Source organism: Drepanopeziza brunnea (assembly GCF_022702325.1).
Source record: "Drepanopeziza brunnea f. sp. 'multigermtubi' strain 214-2 chromosome Unknown ctg6, whole genome shotgun sequence".
Taxonomy (NCBI): domain Eukaryota; kingdom Fungi; phylum Ascomycota; class Leotiomycetes; order Helotiales; family Drepanopezizaceae; genus Drepanopeziza; species Drepanopeziza brunnea.
The window spans coordinates 799,243-816,231 of NW_027094069.1; positions in this window are offsets into that span (position 1 = coordinate 799,243).

Here is a 16,989-nt window from a genome sequence, read left to right on the forward strand (position 1 = left end):
GCTTTCGCAAAGTTAATAAGAAGAAGTAAAAGCGTTTCGATAAAAAATAAGTAAAAAGATTCGTTACGAATACGAATAAAAGCAAAGATCTCTTCGCTAGACTTAACGTAAAAAGCAATAATAATGAAGTTCGTAGATTTCTCGGCAATTTTGCGAGCAATAGTTTTGTCCGCTATGCTTTAAATCGATGCGACGAATTTATCGTTTATTTCGAAGTATTAAAAAATAATACGTTGCGTATCCGCTTTTTTTTTATTTAAAGCTTTTACTTGCGCTTTTACTTTAACGTAATTAAAATTATCGAGCTAGTCTTTAACACTTATAATAAGCTTCGAAAGTACTTGATTATTTATATTTCGTTGCTCGTTTCGAAGACGTTTAATAAAGTTATAATAAAGTATTATTGCTTCGTTTAATCGAGTAAAGTCAGCCGTAGTATTGCTTCGAAAGCGGCGGTTTAATATCTTACTTATTATTTTTCGAGCTACCGAGACGAAAGCAGTTCGAAGAGAATAAAAGAAGTTTAAAACGTTAAAAAATAAAGTTGTTTACAAGCTTAAACGGCAAGAAAAAGCTTTATTAAAAGATCTTTTAAATTCAAGAGATAATGTAAAGGTGAACGAATATCGATTAATTGCTCGAATAAAGCATAAAGTTATTAAAAGCGTTAGTTCGGTAAGCTTCGATAAATCGATATAAATTAAAACGGATCATTAATATTATTAAGCTTTTCGTAGCTAGCTTAAAGTATTTAACGTATTCGAAAGTATAAGTTTCGTAAAAAACTTTATCTGATTAATCAACGGCGTCCGATAAGACTTTGCGGCTAAAGCAAAGCTTTATTTAAACGTTTAAATTAATAAGTTCTTTAAACTTATCTCCGAACTTTAATTGTCACCAACGGTGACCTAAGATAAATTCCAGTAGTTGTGGTGGTGATAAGTAATCCAAGGGTTGTAATAGTGATAAGTAATCTAAGGGTTGTAATGGTAGTTAGTTATTTAATCACGTAAGACTATTCTATATCGGTCTAATAGGATTTCTAAGCGTACTAAGACTTTTATTCTATGTTAATCTATTGAACTTTTTTCGGAACGGGTCGGCCCGAATTAAATATGAAACACAGCTAAGCTTAATTCAGCTATCGTTATCAATTCTACTGCATATATCGTCGCGTCACCTTGATATACTTACGCGTAATCAACAACTTAACCTTCTTAACACTTACGCGTAATTAACAACTTAACCTTTTTAATAACTATTTTTATTATAATATAAAAACGAAACTTTATACTAACCGCAAATGCTTGTTAAAAGATGTTTTTCAGTTTCTTTTGTCATTTCAAAACGACGATTAAAGCAAGGTATTCGCTATTTGCAAAAGTTATAAAGATAAGAATAATGCTAAGCTATCTCTTTTCAAATCGAAACATACTTTTTCTTTTAATAATAACTAGCTAGCAAAAAGACTTCGAAGTCGACTTCGACGCGTTTTAATTGCAACTTCTCTATTACGAGCCTTTCTTCGGAAATCGCAGCGCTTATTACGATATTCTTTATTTAAGCTCGGTCACTTTCATTTATCGCAGCATACCTTTCGCAAATATAAGCTTGGATTTTCTTTTTTAATATTGCGCAATTTTGCGCTTCGGCTTAGCCCGCTTTTACTATTATTACGACGATATACTAGTTTTACGCGTAAGCTTGCTTAAGGTAATAAGATAAGTAATATGAATGATAGCATAAGTAATAAGACAAGTAGTAGCATAAGTAAGTCTTTTTAGCTAAGTTATTAGAATTACTAGAGTTATTAAAGTTATTAAAGTTTCGATTATACGGCCTAGCGCTTTGAAGATTCAAGTTTTGATAAATATATTATTATATACGATGATTTTACGCGTAGGCTTGCTCGAAGTGATAAGATAAGTAGTATAAGTGATAGCATAAATAAGTCCTTTTAGCTAAGTTACTAGAGTTATTAAAGTTATTAAAATTACTAAGGTTTCAATTTTACAGCTTAGCGCACTTAAGATTCAGGTTTTAATAGACATATATATAGTGATTTTATACGTAGGCTTGATCGAGGTAGTAAAATGGGTAGCATAAGTAATAGCATAAGTAGTAGCATAAGTAATAGCATAAGTAAATATTTTTAGTTAAGTAACTTAAGTTACTAAAGTTATTAAAGTTATTAAAGTTATTAAAGTTTCGCTTATACGGCTTAGCGCGTGCAAGATTCGGGTTTTATTAAAGGTTTATACGGTTTTATACGTAAGCCGCCGCAAAGTAGCATAAGTAAACCTTTTTAACTAAGTTACTAAAGTTACTAGAGTTACTAGAGTTATTAATTTGCTAAAACTCACTTCTTTCGAATCGGCGCATTAGATTTGCAGCAGAGTCTAAAGCTTTTTAAAAAAGCTTAAGCGGTTTAAATATATTACTTAAGTTAGTAAAGTTATTAAAGTTACTCGAGTTATTTAAATTATTAAAGTTATTAATATTACTTAAGTTCTTTTAATTTGCGATTTAAGCTTATCGTTTTGATTTTATACACTTTGCTTTTACTTAATATACTTAATACGAATAATACGTTTTCTTTTAAAGAGGTTCTTAGTACTTTATTACCGTCTTATTAATTATAGCGAGATAATAATTAAGAAAAGGACTTTAAGGATAATAAACTCTTACTCTCGTCTTTATTCTTTTTAATAAAAAAGCGAAAAAATCGTTTAAAGAAACCTGCTATTCGTATTTTATTAAAATTGCAATTGCGTCGTAGCCGTTTTAAAAAACAAATTTCTAGCTTATTTTTTCTATAATCGTTTAGCGTTTTACAAAACTCTTCGAATCGTTAAATGTTTTTTTTTAATTCCGGATCCGATTTAAAAGTTATTAGCTATCGCTTAAACGACTTAAGACAAGGTCGTAAGACACGTAAAGCTCGAAAGATCTAAGTTAATATCAAACGAAAGAATCGTATATAGCGAAAAGATAAACGAAAAGCTATTAAAGAAGCTGCTTAAGCCGAATAAGAACGCCGCCGTACGTTTTAATTTTAAAAGTTTATCTTTCTTTTAAATATATTATAATCGTATGCTATTCTAGCCGAGTATAAGTCGGCGATTAATAAAAAAGAATAAAAGATGATTTAAGATTTTCATTCGATTATAAAAGCTATTTAAATAAACTTTTGCTTTCGCTGCAATAAGAGATAGTTCGAAATAAAATTAAAAATAGTCCGCGGCGATATTATTTATTACAAGTATGATCGCCGTGATAAATTTATAAAAAAACCGGATCTTTTTAAATAGCTTTATTTTATAATAGCTCGTAATAATATAGACTTAAGTAAAGTGCCGGATTATTTATTAAAGCTTTCGGTATTAAAAGAAGCGTTAATCTTACCGTTACATATTAATATATCGCTTTAGCGCTACCGCGGTTATTAATATAAATATTCGAGCTACGTAATAACTTTTGCTTTTAATAACGCTAAGTTCTTTAAAAACTTTCTTTTGCTTTTTAAAAAGGTTAACGTGATTATTTTTAAGCTTAAAGGTTTTGATAAAGACTTTCGGATCAGCAAGCAGTTTAAAAAAGAATATCGAGTTCGGCGCTTTACGATCTATATTTAACTTACCTTTTTAAAAGCAAATAATCTTAAGTATATTAATATTAATATAAACTAAGATCTAATAGATTCTTTGCTCGTAGATAAAGATATAAGAAGACGAGTTATAACTATTAAAAACGAAAAACTTAAACAGCTTTTATTAAGCATAACGGCTTTAGCTATAGAGTTATCGGCATAATAACGACGCCGTTTACGCTAAGAAGCTCGCGGTAATCTTAAAGAAAATTCGAGCGAAGATAAAGCTTTTGCAAACGATAAAGATACTTTACTTAATATAAAAGATTACTTAAATGCTAACGATGATTTACTTGATGATTAAGAGCGTCTTCTTTTAAAGACTATAATTTTCGATTTAAATCTAGATATTACGGAATCTAATTAGTTCTTTACTTAAGTTAATAAATTTGTATCGAAGTAATATGTTTTTACTTTTGCTTTAAGCTAGCGGTCTACTTTAATCTTTAAATTAAAACTTAATCAAAAGCTTTTTAGTTTAGCTTTTCTTATATTCTTTTTTACCGGCGCAAGCGATTTTTATATTTAACGACTTCGAAAAGTTAGTATAAAAGATTATACTAAACACTTGATAAAGTATCGCGATAAACGTTTTGCAATTTACTTTCGTTTTCGGTTTTACTTTTTTAATATTCTAATGCGTTTTAAGGTCGTAAAAGTATTTTTTTACTTTATTAAGTTTCGGAAAGATATTAAAAACTTAAGTATTAATAATTTGCGAGATCAATTAAAAGAGCAGCTAGCCTTTTTTAATCAGATCGTGCGCTATGAGCAAGCTATTAATAGCATTCGTCTTTTTTAAAAAAAGCAAGGTTATTAGTTAAAAGCATTAGCTAAGTCTTAGCTAAACGCTATTGTTGGATTGCTTCCAAGCGATTGGGAATATATATTCGTAAGGTCGTAACGGTCGTCAAAGTACTTGCAATTGCAAAACACTCGGTTGATAAGGTATCTGAATTCTGTCTGCTCCTTAAGGCTCAAAGGAGCTGATTCTTTTTATACGATTAGAAGGAATCACGTGCACTAGCTAGCTAATAGGTTTACTTGTCAAGTTGGGAGTCCTTTAACTGCTGACATGCTAAGCGAGGCATGCCAAGTGGCCCGTGAACCATAGTTCACGAGTGAGCTTCCTTAACTACTACTACTACTAGCTAAAGTCGATATAGATATACCGACACCGGCAACTCTCTTTTTAGCAAGCAGTGCTTTGCCAATTATTATATCGACCGAAAAAGAAAGAAAGTAATTAAACAAAGGAAAATCAATCTTACTTTATTAAAACTCATTTTTCTTTCTCTTATAGCGGCCTTTCTACCTATCCGTCTACCTGCACCTTTAAGGTATTGGTCAAAACTAGCTCTTGCAAAGAGGTATTAGCCCCGACTTTGGTTATAGCGTTAGCAAGATTGGATTTTCCTTCGATCTAGCGTACTTTAAAGAGCTCCCGCCTTTCGTATGACTCTCGAATAGCTATAATATCGATTATGAAGCGCTTCTCTTTAATAGTTCCCAGCTTTACTATACACTCGTAGAGCGAATAAGAGTTAATGCACATAACTACGAGGAAATTAAGGATCTTTAATTAAGTTGTGATTTAAGCAAAAGTAGTCGATATAGCAATAGCTATATCGATACTTAAAGACATAGCGTATAGCTTAAAGGCTAGTACTGCCTTTGTTACCTTCTTGCACTTCTGTGACACCTAATAAAAGATGTTACTTATTAAAATGAACTCGTTCTCACTTACGTAAGCTTTATTACCGAGGATAGCTACGAAATCGATCTAAAAGCTAAGATTAGCGTTGTTAGCAAACGCTCCGTCTACGAACATAAAAAGCTTCGCCGTCTTTAAGTCTAAAAGCACGTAATAGATCCTTCGAGTTAAGTGATCGATTAGCTATTAGATCACTTTATTAAGGGCTTTATAGTCCTCGTCCTTCGGTTCCTAGTGCTAGGCAGCCATCGATAGAGCACAAGATGCTTTTAAGTAGCAAATAGTAGCTAAATACGCTCTTCGAGCACGTTGCTCCAAGTACTCTTTAGCCCGTGTGGCTAAATCGAGCTTGATTACCGCAAGCCTCTCTTCTTGCCCTTTTTGCTTAATTGATAGTCCGAACCCGTCTTTATCCAAAGATAGCTTGCATTTATTGAAAATCATTAGCTCGGCGTATATAAGGATTTCTATTTCTTTGCTCTTCAATTTAGATTTGACTAGCTCTTTCTCTTCCTTTGCCTTTATAGCTAGATTGATAACTATAAGAACATCATCCGTTTGTAAAGTAGCTATTCTTAGCTAATCTTTATTAGTTAATATAAAGAGGTAAAAATCAAAACTCGATTGCTTTATTCCGAAGTTATTCGTAAAATGCTTTAAAAAACGCTTATACTAGTGCGTTCTTGCTTCGAGGATCTTATACAAAAGGCTAGTTATAAAGAACAAAGTGCCGGAAAGGAATCGATAAGTGATCTTTTTAAGTAATCGCACGACGATTATTCGGATGAGCTTCGTGCTTAACTAAGTGTAAGCTTAAGTGATATTTTTGCTATAGACTTGATATTCGTAGTCTTTTATTAGAAAAAAAGCTAAAGCATAACAAAGTCTTTAGCCCGCTCGTTGCATCGTAAGTGATTCGATGAATACCTTCGTTTTGCCTTTGTTTTAAAAAGCTTAAACTATTATACGAGACTTTTCGTATAGCGTAAGTGTTCTTTTGCCTTTGATCTTATTAACAAACTTAGATCCGAAGATCTTAGCGCTTTTAACGCGTAAGTCGATGCTCGAGATCACTTGGAAGATGCTTTAAGCTATCAATCTAGCTAATTCTTTTGCTTTAGACTTTTGAAATAGTGCTTCGAAGCTCTTGATGATTCCTTCGGCTCGTAGCTTAATTAAGAGCTCATAATCCCGGCGTTCTTTGTCGGTAATCAACACCTCGGAGTCTTTGATAAATAGAACGTAAGAATCGCCTTTTTTTTCGTCGAGTACGGTCGAGATATTAAGATCGTACTTTTAATAAAGTATCTGGACCATTAGTATTATTGACTTCTAAAGATTAGCAAGTTAAGGGTTAAAAGGGTTGTTTGTTAATCTTAGCGAGCTTCTTAGATTAAGCGGCCTTAGTAGATTAAGCGAATGTTAAAGTTTAAGCGAATTTCGTATTTCTAGCTCTTTTTCGCTTTCGCTTTGATTATCTTCCACCTCTTCTTTTACTTCTTCTTTTACTTTTACCTTAAGTACTTGCAACTCTTTTAGCAGCTTTTCAATTTCAAAGTAATAAGGTTTTACTAAAGTTGACTTAAATTCCGTAAGCTTCGGATAAGCCATTGTGCACGTATGCTTTTGCTTGCTAAGCAGCTGAAAAGGGCCCTTTTACTCTTGGTTTTCCCGCCATACGAGCACTTGTAAGCTAATAAGAAGGTCTAGGGTATGCTTCGTAATTAAGCCATTCCTCCTTTTAAGCGCGTCCTTAACCTGCTTCGCAGCGTAGCATTTTCGTACTTCTTTTATAACTTTGTTAATAGCAGCAGCACGCTTTTAAGTAAACGCGGCAAGTCGATCTTGCTCCGTTAGCTTCGATAGAGTCTTAAAAACGAAGAGTATAAGAACCAGGCCATTAGGTCCGGCTGTGTCGTTAATAGCTTTAATAGCCATTTAAAGCCGGTCCTTCCTTAAGGCTTTTAAAAGCTCTTTTGTGACGATCTTAAAAGCGCGTCGCATAAGGACGTAATAGCGTTCTACTAGCTCGACGCTATAATAAGCTTTTACAAGCATCTGTTTTAAAGTGCTGCTAATACTTTTAAGATAGCTTCGGAACGTTGCCGAATTAAAATTAGTTTCGAGATCGTGTATTACGTTTGTAAGAGGTCCGACGTAAGTATTAACCCAACATCGACTAAATCTTTTAAGTAAATGCTATGCGGATATGCTTTTGAAGAAGATGGCGGCTTGAAAATTAATAAAATCGCAAACGACGTATAATACGTTCTTGCCGTTAAAGTGCATTACGTCTACGTATACCGTATTATTAAAGTCAATATCGTCTTTGAGTCTGATACTAAACCTCTTCGAAAAGCGTTCGAATACTTAGCAATAGTAGCAAAACTTTTAGATGTTGTAAAGCAAATCTCGCTTAAATTCGTGCTCGGCCCTTTTGAGAACAATAGCGAATCGACCTACTAAAAAGTGGCCAAAACGCTTATGGATAGTCTTTAATTGTTCTTTCGTAAAGTAATAGTAAACGGTCTCGCTTTCGGTACTATAGTAAGTAGCAGCGTGTTCTTTACTTAATAGCATCTATACGTGCCCAAACATCCTTACTATTAATATTTCCTTCTTCTTTTAAACTAGCACGTTCCGCAAGTTATCCAAGATCACTTTATGCTTGTCTATATCAGTTAATAAAAGTAAAAAAGGTACGTCGCTCTTTATAACGTAGAACTCTACTTGACTTAAAAGGGTATCTAAGGTAACTGCTCTAATAGAGGTAGCAGAGCCGATGCCGTATTTGACGGACTTTTCCTTTGCTCGAGATGTATCCAATTAAACCTCGAAGTACTTTTTTTAAAGTGCTCGTAGCTAAGGCAAGCTAGCGGTAAAGAAATTAGCTGCTCCGCTGTCAATCATAAAGCTTATAAACACGTTTTCAAAGTACTTAGAGGCTATATAAGTCTTTGCTTTGCTCGCGAGCATACGCGGATCTTGCCCGAGCATCTTTTAAGTCTTTACTTAGCTAGTAAAAGCGTAGAATGCCGTTTGAATCTTTAATTGTTTGTATACTTCGTTAGCGTCAAAAGTGCCGTGAGTAATCACAAAACCTTTTAATATGTTAGCGTAGCTACTCGATTCGAGCGGCTCGTCTAGTAAGCCTGCGATAAACTGATCGAATTCTTCTATAAATACAAGTAGCAAGCTTTCGATCGATGCTACGTATTAAAAGAATTTGCTTTTCGTCACCTTTTTTGCGTCCTTAAAAGCTTAGAACTTGGCGACGGATGCCTTTCTTTCGTCGGAGGTGTGGTTAATGCTTTAGCAACCTGGCTTTTTGCAAACAAAACACCTTTTCTCACCTTTAATAGTAGCTTTAACAGCTTTTTTACCTCCGAAGTATTGGCGGTCTTAAATAAAGCATTCGTATTCCTCGTCCAAATCGGAATCAGCTTTTAAGATGTTGTAAAAGCAGGTGTGATCGTGTGGCTCGCTAAAGCTCGCGTAAGCTTTACTTGCCTTAGCGAGAGGTCGAGAAGTCTCAATTGCAAACGCAATAGCTTTGCGAATATCGGCAATTGCGGCGGTGAAAGTAAAAGCAAGGTTCATTCGCGCAATCGTAGTCTCTGGCACGTTTTTACAAGCTGAATACAGCTTGTCAGCAAGACTTCGATCGTCTTTCAAACTTGGTCGTAAAGAGCCTTGAATCCCTTTAAGCTCTTTAGCGAGCTTTTTAAAGCACTCGCTAAGCGAGGTCCTTAGATTCTTTTTCTTGATCAAATCTAACGAAATTTTTTTTTAACGATCGTATTTTGCTTGCCGCCGGTGGTCAGTCTCGAAGTGGTCCTTTATTGCAATAGCGTTTGCTTTGAAAGTCGGAAGCTTAGCTTTGATGACGTGATTATAATAGAAGGTTATAGCCTCTTTTATAAGCATAATCGGGAACGCCGTTAAGTAGTCTTCGGAGGTCAAACCGTATCGACTTGCTTGGTTAGCAAAAATCTTTAATTGAGTCTTGAAGTCATCGTCGGGTCTTGAATATTTCAGCTCCTTAAGAAAGCTTCGCGCGAACAAAGCCAATTCTTTCGCTTTTAAGTAAGGGTCTGCTGCTCTTAGCTTAAGGAAATCGTTTTTATTATCGTTAAAGGCGCCTAAAGTGCCGTACGCAGGCGTGCTTTGCTTAGCTAATAGTCTGATCGGTAAAGGGTTACCGATATAATTGCCGATGGTCCGTCCTCTTCTAAGGTCTTTAAAAGGCTCATTTCCGAATCCGAGGTCTTTTAAAGGTCCGTTTCCGAATCCTTTTAATGGTCTAAAAGGGCCGTTCTTACTTCTTTCGTATCCGTAGCCTCGATCTCTTTGCTAATCTTCCCCGTTCCTTTTTCGTCGGCTATCGTTAAGATCTCTAAGGCTATTCGGGTCACCGGCTGAAGCTTTAGCTTAATGATATCCGTATCCTTAAGCTTGCCTTTAGCGATTCTTATACCCTTAGTCTTTCTTTTGTTGATACGTAGCTTTTTAAGAGATGTGGATAGCTTGCCGGTACGTCCGAGAGTGCTAGATCCCTTTTTCGAGTTGCTAAGGTTAGGCACGGAAATCTGCACGCTGTCCTTAGTAAGAGTTGATTTTGTCCGGCATGCTTTTAGGTTTTGGCGGGTCCTCTTTTGGCGTATAGCTTTCGTAGCCTCGAGTGTTGTCTGGTCCGATGATAATCTCAAGACCTTTGTTGTTGTTGCTACTAGGCCCAAGCTTTTCAGAAAACTAAGTGTAGCTCTTAAGAAAGGGGTTTGAAGGCCGCTGAGGTGATTTTAGCTTTTCTTAGATGATTGGCGTATTGCGTAGCGATTGATAGATTGAGGGCGTTGAGTACGCTGAAGTGCTTCGTCGTAGCCCTTCGTTGGATTGTATAGCGTAGGTCCGTAATTCTGCCATTTGCTTTGCTATTACTTTTATATTTTGCTTTATATCTTTCCTTTCTTTCGCAAACTTTTCGCGTAACCTCCGAATCTCTTCCTTTTCTTCCTTTTCCTTCCCTTTTAAACTTCGTAAGGGTGATAGAGGTGCTTAAGGCGTATTATCTTCGTCGTCCGTAAGGTTTTCGGCGGTCCACCTTGAATCGAAGCTTAAAAGTGTTGCTTATTGCTTTTTTATTTCCTAGAAGGTCCATTAGTATTGCTGCTCGTCGTTTAAGAGCTTGACCATCCTATTAGCGTAGCCCCTTTGCTTTAAGGGGCACTATACGCCTTTGAACATCAAGTGTTCCCTAAAGCTAATAAAGATAGCAAACTTAAGGCCTCGTCTCGTATTATCCTTCGTCATCGTAAAACTCGTTTAATCCTAGCGTAAGAAAGCGTGCCGGAATAAGCTTTATAAGTCGTAATCCTTTAGCCCTTTACACTTCGCATCCAAGAAGTCCTTTACTATTGCTCGGGCCGTAATCTCATTATCGAGCCTTGCGTATAATAGCTCGTTTAAGTCAAATAAGATGCCCGATATCTTATCGTCTAGTCCTTCTGAAAGGCTTAAGAGTCTTAGGTATAATGGTCCTTTTGGCTAAATAGCTAAGGGTTCCGTAAGTGATGATAAGACTCGAAAGGTATAATACTTTACTGCTCTTTGTCGGCTAGACTTCTTACTTAAAGGTCCAGTTGCTTAATCGGCTATAATAGTTGTCTGCTCGTACGTAGATCGATCGTATTAGTTAAGTTTGCTATGTGTAGCAAGCGCGGCTTTACAGCTTTAAAAGTTGTATAAAAGTGACTTGGTTCGGAATCATTCTTTCGTAAGAATAAAGAAAATCGGTAGTATAATAAGCGACTTAATACGGAATCGCTCTTCCGTTGTAAAAAGAAAGAGGTATCGTAGTAAAAGGTATCCTCGCTATAAAGTCCTAGCTTCTTTATGATTGATCATTTAATAGTAATTCAATTACTAATCAGTGTTGGATTGCTTTTAAGCGATTAAGAATATATATTCGTAAAGTCGTAACGGTCGTCAAAGTACTTGCAATTGCAAAACACTCGGTTGATAAGGTATCTGAATTCTATCTGCTCCTTAAGGCTCAAGGGAGCTGATTCCTTTTATACGATTAGAAGGAATCACGTGCACTAGCTAGCTAATAGGTTTACTTGTCAAGTTGAGGGTCCCCTGACTGCTGACATGCTAAGCGAGGCATGCCAAGTGGCCCGTGAACCATGGTTCACGGGTGAGCTTCCCCAACTACTACTACTACTAGCTAAGGTCGATATGGATATACCGACAGCTATAGCAGCTTTTCTTATATAGAGTGTTGCGGATATATAATAAGAAGACTTTTAACGCTATCTTTTTCGGTATAATAAATACAAAGCCGCTAATTAAACTAAGCGAGCTAAGATAATATAAAACAATGTTTAAGAAAACCCGGTTATTATTGCTTATTATATTTATATCCGTTAGCAAGCTTTTTTACAAGATATCTTAAGTTATTATTTATTGTATACTGATTTTTAAGCGCGATAAAAGTAGCAAAATCGTAGCTCGAGTTATATTTACGGTATATTTTATTTAAAGAAATTTAAATAATATTTTAAATAATACGATCCGGCGATCTTTATACGAATCGATACCGATTTAAAACTAAATTATAGCGGTTTAATTACGTATAACGCTCGTGCGTACTTAATAATCAAAGACCGAAAAGCTTTTCGCAACAAAAGAGCTTTTAAAGTCAAATCAAAAAGATATATAAGCTACTTAATTAGATATATAACTTTTAATATATACAAGGTCTATATTCTTATACTTTATAAAGTGATTATTATACGCAACGTAACGTTCGATAAAACTTAATTTTATTTTAAAAATAAAAAAAAATCGATCAGCTAATCGATTAACAAGATTAAAAGCATCGTTATTAAACTAAAAGATATTAAAGACTTTAATTAAATAAAAGACGCTTTATTTAATATAAAAAACGTTGCAAAAGATCGCTTAAAAGAAACGAATGCAGTTAATATAAAAAGTGACTAGCCGTTAAACTTTATAAAAGTTGACTTAAAAAGATTTAATTAAAGCTTAAAAAATACGACTTTATTTAATCCGAGCGATGCATAAACGTTAAGAGCTTTAACTTTAATTAAAAACTTTATAAATACGTTTATATTAAAAGCAATTGTTTTACGAAACGATCTAATAGATCTTAACGATTCGAACTATACCGTTAAACGTCTCGCTAGCTCTTTAGCTAAAAGCAAAAGCGAAAGTGCTTTAAAACTATTAAAAGCAAAGAAGAGCATCGTAAACGAGCAAAAACCTGGCCTTAATAAAAGAGCGCGCATATTATACCCTTAAGTTATTATTTAAAGCCGAAACTCGAAAAGCTAAACTATAAGCCGACCAACAAAAGCTTTTACGTTAATAACCGGCGGAGATTCAAACCGAACAATTAAAAAAAAGCTTTTAAACCTTTTTAAAGCGAGCATTAATAATAAAAAATTAAATTATAAATACTTTAAATAAAATTCCGACTTTAATAAAAAGCATTCATTTATTAATAGCCGTATTAAAAAACGCGCGAAGATATACGCAAGTATTAATAAGCTTCTTTTAAACAACTTTCGCGCCGATTCGAACCGCTATTCGCGCGTTTTAAATTTTATATCGACTTTTTAAGCTAATAGCGAACTCGTACGCGAAGATAATAAAGATTACGAGACATTGTACGCTATTATAACAGCTGCTACTTCGTTTAAGCTATTATTAAAACAGCTTAACTCGCAAAAACGAAAACATTTAAAACCTTTTACTTATTAAAAAAAGCTATAACGACACTTATATAACAAAAAGTTCAAGAACGAAGCTTTTATAAAGCTAAATAATCTAAAGAAAAAAAACTGCTAAAAAGTGATTTTCGAAAGCGAAGCTAAATTAAAACTTATACTTTTTAAGTAAGTATTTATATATAAAACTAGCTCGTCCGAAAAGATCGTAAAGTTTAGATCGAAGATTATTATTAAAAGTGACTTTTAAGACGAATTTATTATTTATTCAACTTACGCGATTACGCTAGCAGCTAGATCTTTTAAGATCATAATAATTATAATAGCCGAATTTAATTTAAAAGTAAAACAATTCGATATCGTTAACGCTTTTATTAACGCTATAAGACATACGGATAACGTTTTAATTACGTATTATCTTTTTAACGGTTTTAAATAAAAAAATATACTCGTAAAAGTCGATAAAGCTTTATATAAACTCAAAGACTCGCTAGCTTTATAATATTTCGACTTTACAAGCACACTCGATAAATTAAAGCTTATATTATTCGATAAAAAACCGTGTATTTTTACGAATCTAAATAAAACAATCTTTATAGCGTTTTACGTAAACGATATTCAACTTATATACTATCACTTTAATCTTTTTAAAGCACAAAAGATCATTAATAGTCTTAACAAAGCGTATAAGATCGAAGCGATAAGAGATATTAAATAGTTTTTTAATATAAAAGTCGTTCGAAACCGTTAGCGAAGAACGCTAACGCTTATGCACGACGCTTATATTGAAAAAATAATTAAGAAATTCGAACTTACGAACGGACGCTACTTAACAACTTTATTACCGTTTTATAATTTAATTAAAAATAAAAACATAGCTTCGCGGAAGCAAGTAAAAAAGTATTAAAAAAAAGTTAAATCCGTGTTATATATAGCGATCATGCTACGCTTAAATATAGCTTTTGCAGCTTCTTAACTCTTTTACTTTAGCATTAATCTAAGCGCGGAGCACTTCCGAGCTATAAACTAGTATCTGCGATATTTATTTAACTCGCGCTTTAAAAGTATTTAATACAGCTAGTTTAGCAAATCAAAGCTAGTAATAGCTTTTAACGCTTCTTACGCCGATAACGAAAAAACAAAGCGATCTTTTTAAAAGTATATTATGTTTTTATTCGAAAATGCGATCTTTTAAAAAGCTTTAAAGCAAAATACAATTATTATATTATCTATTAAAGCAAAGCTTTTTAATATAGCCTTTATAATAAAAAAGACTATAGCGCTTTAACGGTTTTTCAAAAAGCTATACTTTCGTTTTACGGCGCTTTAAGTAATCTATTATAATAATCAATAAACAATCAAGCTTATAGCTAATAAAAAAAAGCGTATCTTTATTAAGCTTCGCTACGTCGATATTTATAATATATAGCTGCGCTAAAAGCACTTCAAAAAGAGCTTTTAAGTTTAATATCTTTTTATTAAAAAAATGCACGCTAACGGTCTTATAAAAAACTTAATTCGATAAAAGTTTAAGAGCTTTATTAAGCTTTTAAATTTATAAAACGCTCGCGCGTCAATCGAAAAGCTTTAATAACACGCATATACTATTTACTTATTATATTTCATTTTTTTTCATTTATACGTAATTTAAAAGAAAACATTTATTTAACAATCTTAATCGTTATTTTATTTTATTTTACACGCTTTTACTTTTCGCTTTTTATAATAAAAGATCGACTAAAGCTCTTAGCAATCTCTTTACTTTAGCTCGGCGCTTCGTAAGAGTCATAGCAATAGCGAGCGCCGCCGCGAAAGCGATAAGCGCAACGATTAGCGTAAAAAAAGCGACGATAATAAGTGCGACGAAAGCGACGGTAGCTACGAAAGCGACGAAAGCAGCGAAAGCGACGAGAGCAATAAAAGCGGCTAGCGCAAGCGTAAAAGCTGCTATAGCAGCAGATTAAAGCCTTTGTATAAAGTCCGAAAAGAAGTTTTAATTAAAAGAAGCTGCTTAAATTAAATTATTTCGTAAGTTAAAAAGCTTGACTTACGAAAAAGTAATATACTCGAAGCGCTTCGCGTCACCGGACCACGGTTCGCTGCTACAAGACTATTTAATTTAACAAAAGCTATATTCAAATTAAAAGTCTTAAAAGCAAAAGTAAAACCTGCAAAGTTACCGGAACTACTTTTAAAACCTTTACTTTTATTCGTTAAACCGCCCGGACTACTAGTAGCACCTTTTAAAAAAGCAGCATCTAAAGCGAGCTATTATCGCATAGCATCTCGAAGATTTCGGCGAACTTTTTATATAATATTATTATCTTTAGCGCTTACGAAGTTATCGAAAGCGGTATTAACAGCGGCAAAAGCAGCGGTACAATTATTATAACTACTTTTAATATACCGAAGACAGCGAATAACGTTCGTATCGTAATTATAGCAATCTTTATTAAACTTCGATATAATCTTATTATTAATACACTTAATGCACTTTAAAGCCTTAACAATCGTTAGCATAAGCAAGCGCTTAATAAAAAGGTTTAAAAGAAAAAGCGAAGCTTCGGAAGTAAGAATACGTAATATAACCGCCGCAGCCGCCGCAGCTGCAGCAATAGCAATAGCTAAAGCAAAGAAAGGATTCTCTTAATAATTAGTATAAATATATTAATTTATTAAAAGCACTTACTTTTAAACGGCTTCGGCCGCGCTTAACAATTCTATTAAACTAAGTTACTTGCTTAAAAAGCATTATATAAATAAATAAAAGTTAAGTGTTTATTATAATAAAAAAAAACGCGCTCTTACTTATATAGTAACGCGATAAAAACGGCGCTAAAGACTTCCGTTACGTAATAAGACCGACTTAAGAAAGAATTGCATTTTTAACTAACACTTAATTAATAATAACAACCGCTATTTGTTTGTTTAAACTACGATAACAATCTCTTTTATTTATATCGAGTTTAAAAAACTTAATCACTTATTTTTTATCTTTTTTATTTGCTTGCAGCTTAGCAGCTACGCTATTAACTTAAAAAGTGTATTATACGGAATAAGTATAATTCTACTTAAGCTACATGTAATATATCATATAACCTCGCTTAATAGCGCCCTTAACACACTAAAGCTTTTAAGTACATGTATATAAATCTTAACGAGCTTCTTAAATAGAATATACCAAGCTTCATTCAATCTATAGAATCTCCTTTTGATCTTAGTGCTAGTAAGCGCTACAATAGCGTATAGATTTCCGTGCTTAACTTTAGCAACTCGAAAAAAAGATCTAGCATTTTTAAACGTATCGATAAGCTTTTTAAATCTTTTAATAAGCTACGTATCGATAAAAAAGATACTAAAGGTATAAGAATCGTTAAGAGCGCGCTTAAAAGTACGGATATTATTAAGTTAAAGCCTTAGCCGGTGACTCGAATAGCTTTAGCGATTTTAACGATGATCGACGAAAAAGAAACGGAAAAGATTAGCAAAAAAATCGAAAACACGGATACGGAAAGAGTAAGAACGGCTTTTTTAAACTATTAAAAGGATTCGGAAACGGACTTTTAAAAGACCTCGGATCCGGAAATGAGCTTCTTAAAGACCTTAAAAAGGTAAGACTTATAACCGGCAATTATATCGGTAACCTTTTACCGATCCGATTATTAGTTAAGCACGGCACGTTTGCGTATAGCATTCTAAGCGCTTTTAACGATAATAAAAACGATTTCTTTAAATTAAAAGCAACGGACTTTTATTTAAAAGCAAAAGAATTAGCTTTGTTTATAAGAAGCTTCTTTAAGAAGCTAAAGTATTCGAAGCTCGACGATGACTTTAGAACTTAATTAAAGATTTTTATTAATTAAGCAAATCGGTAC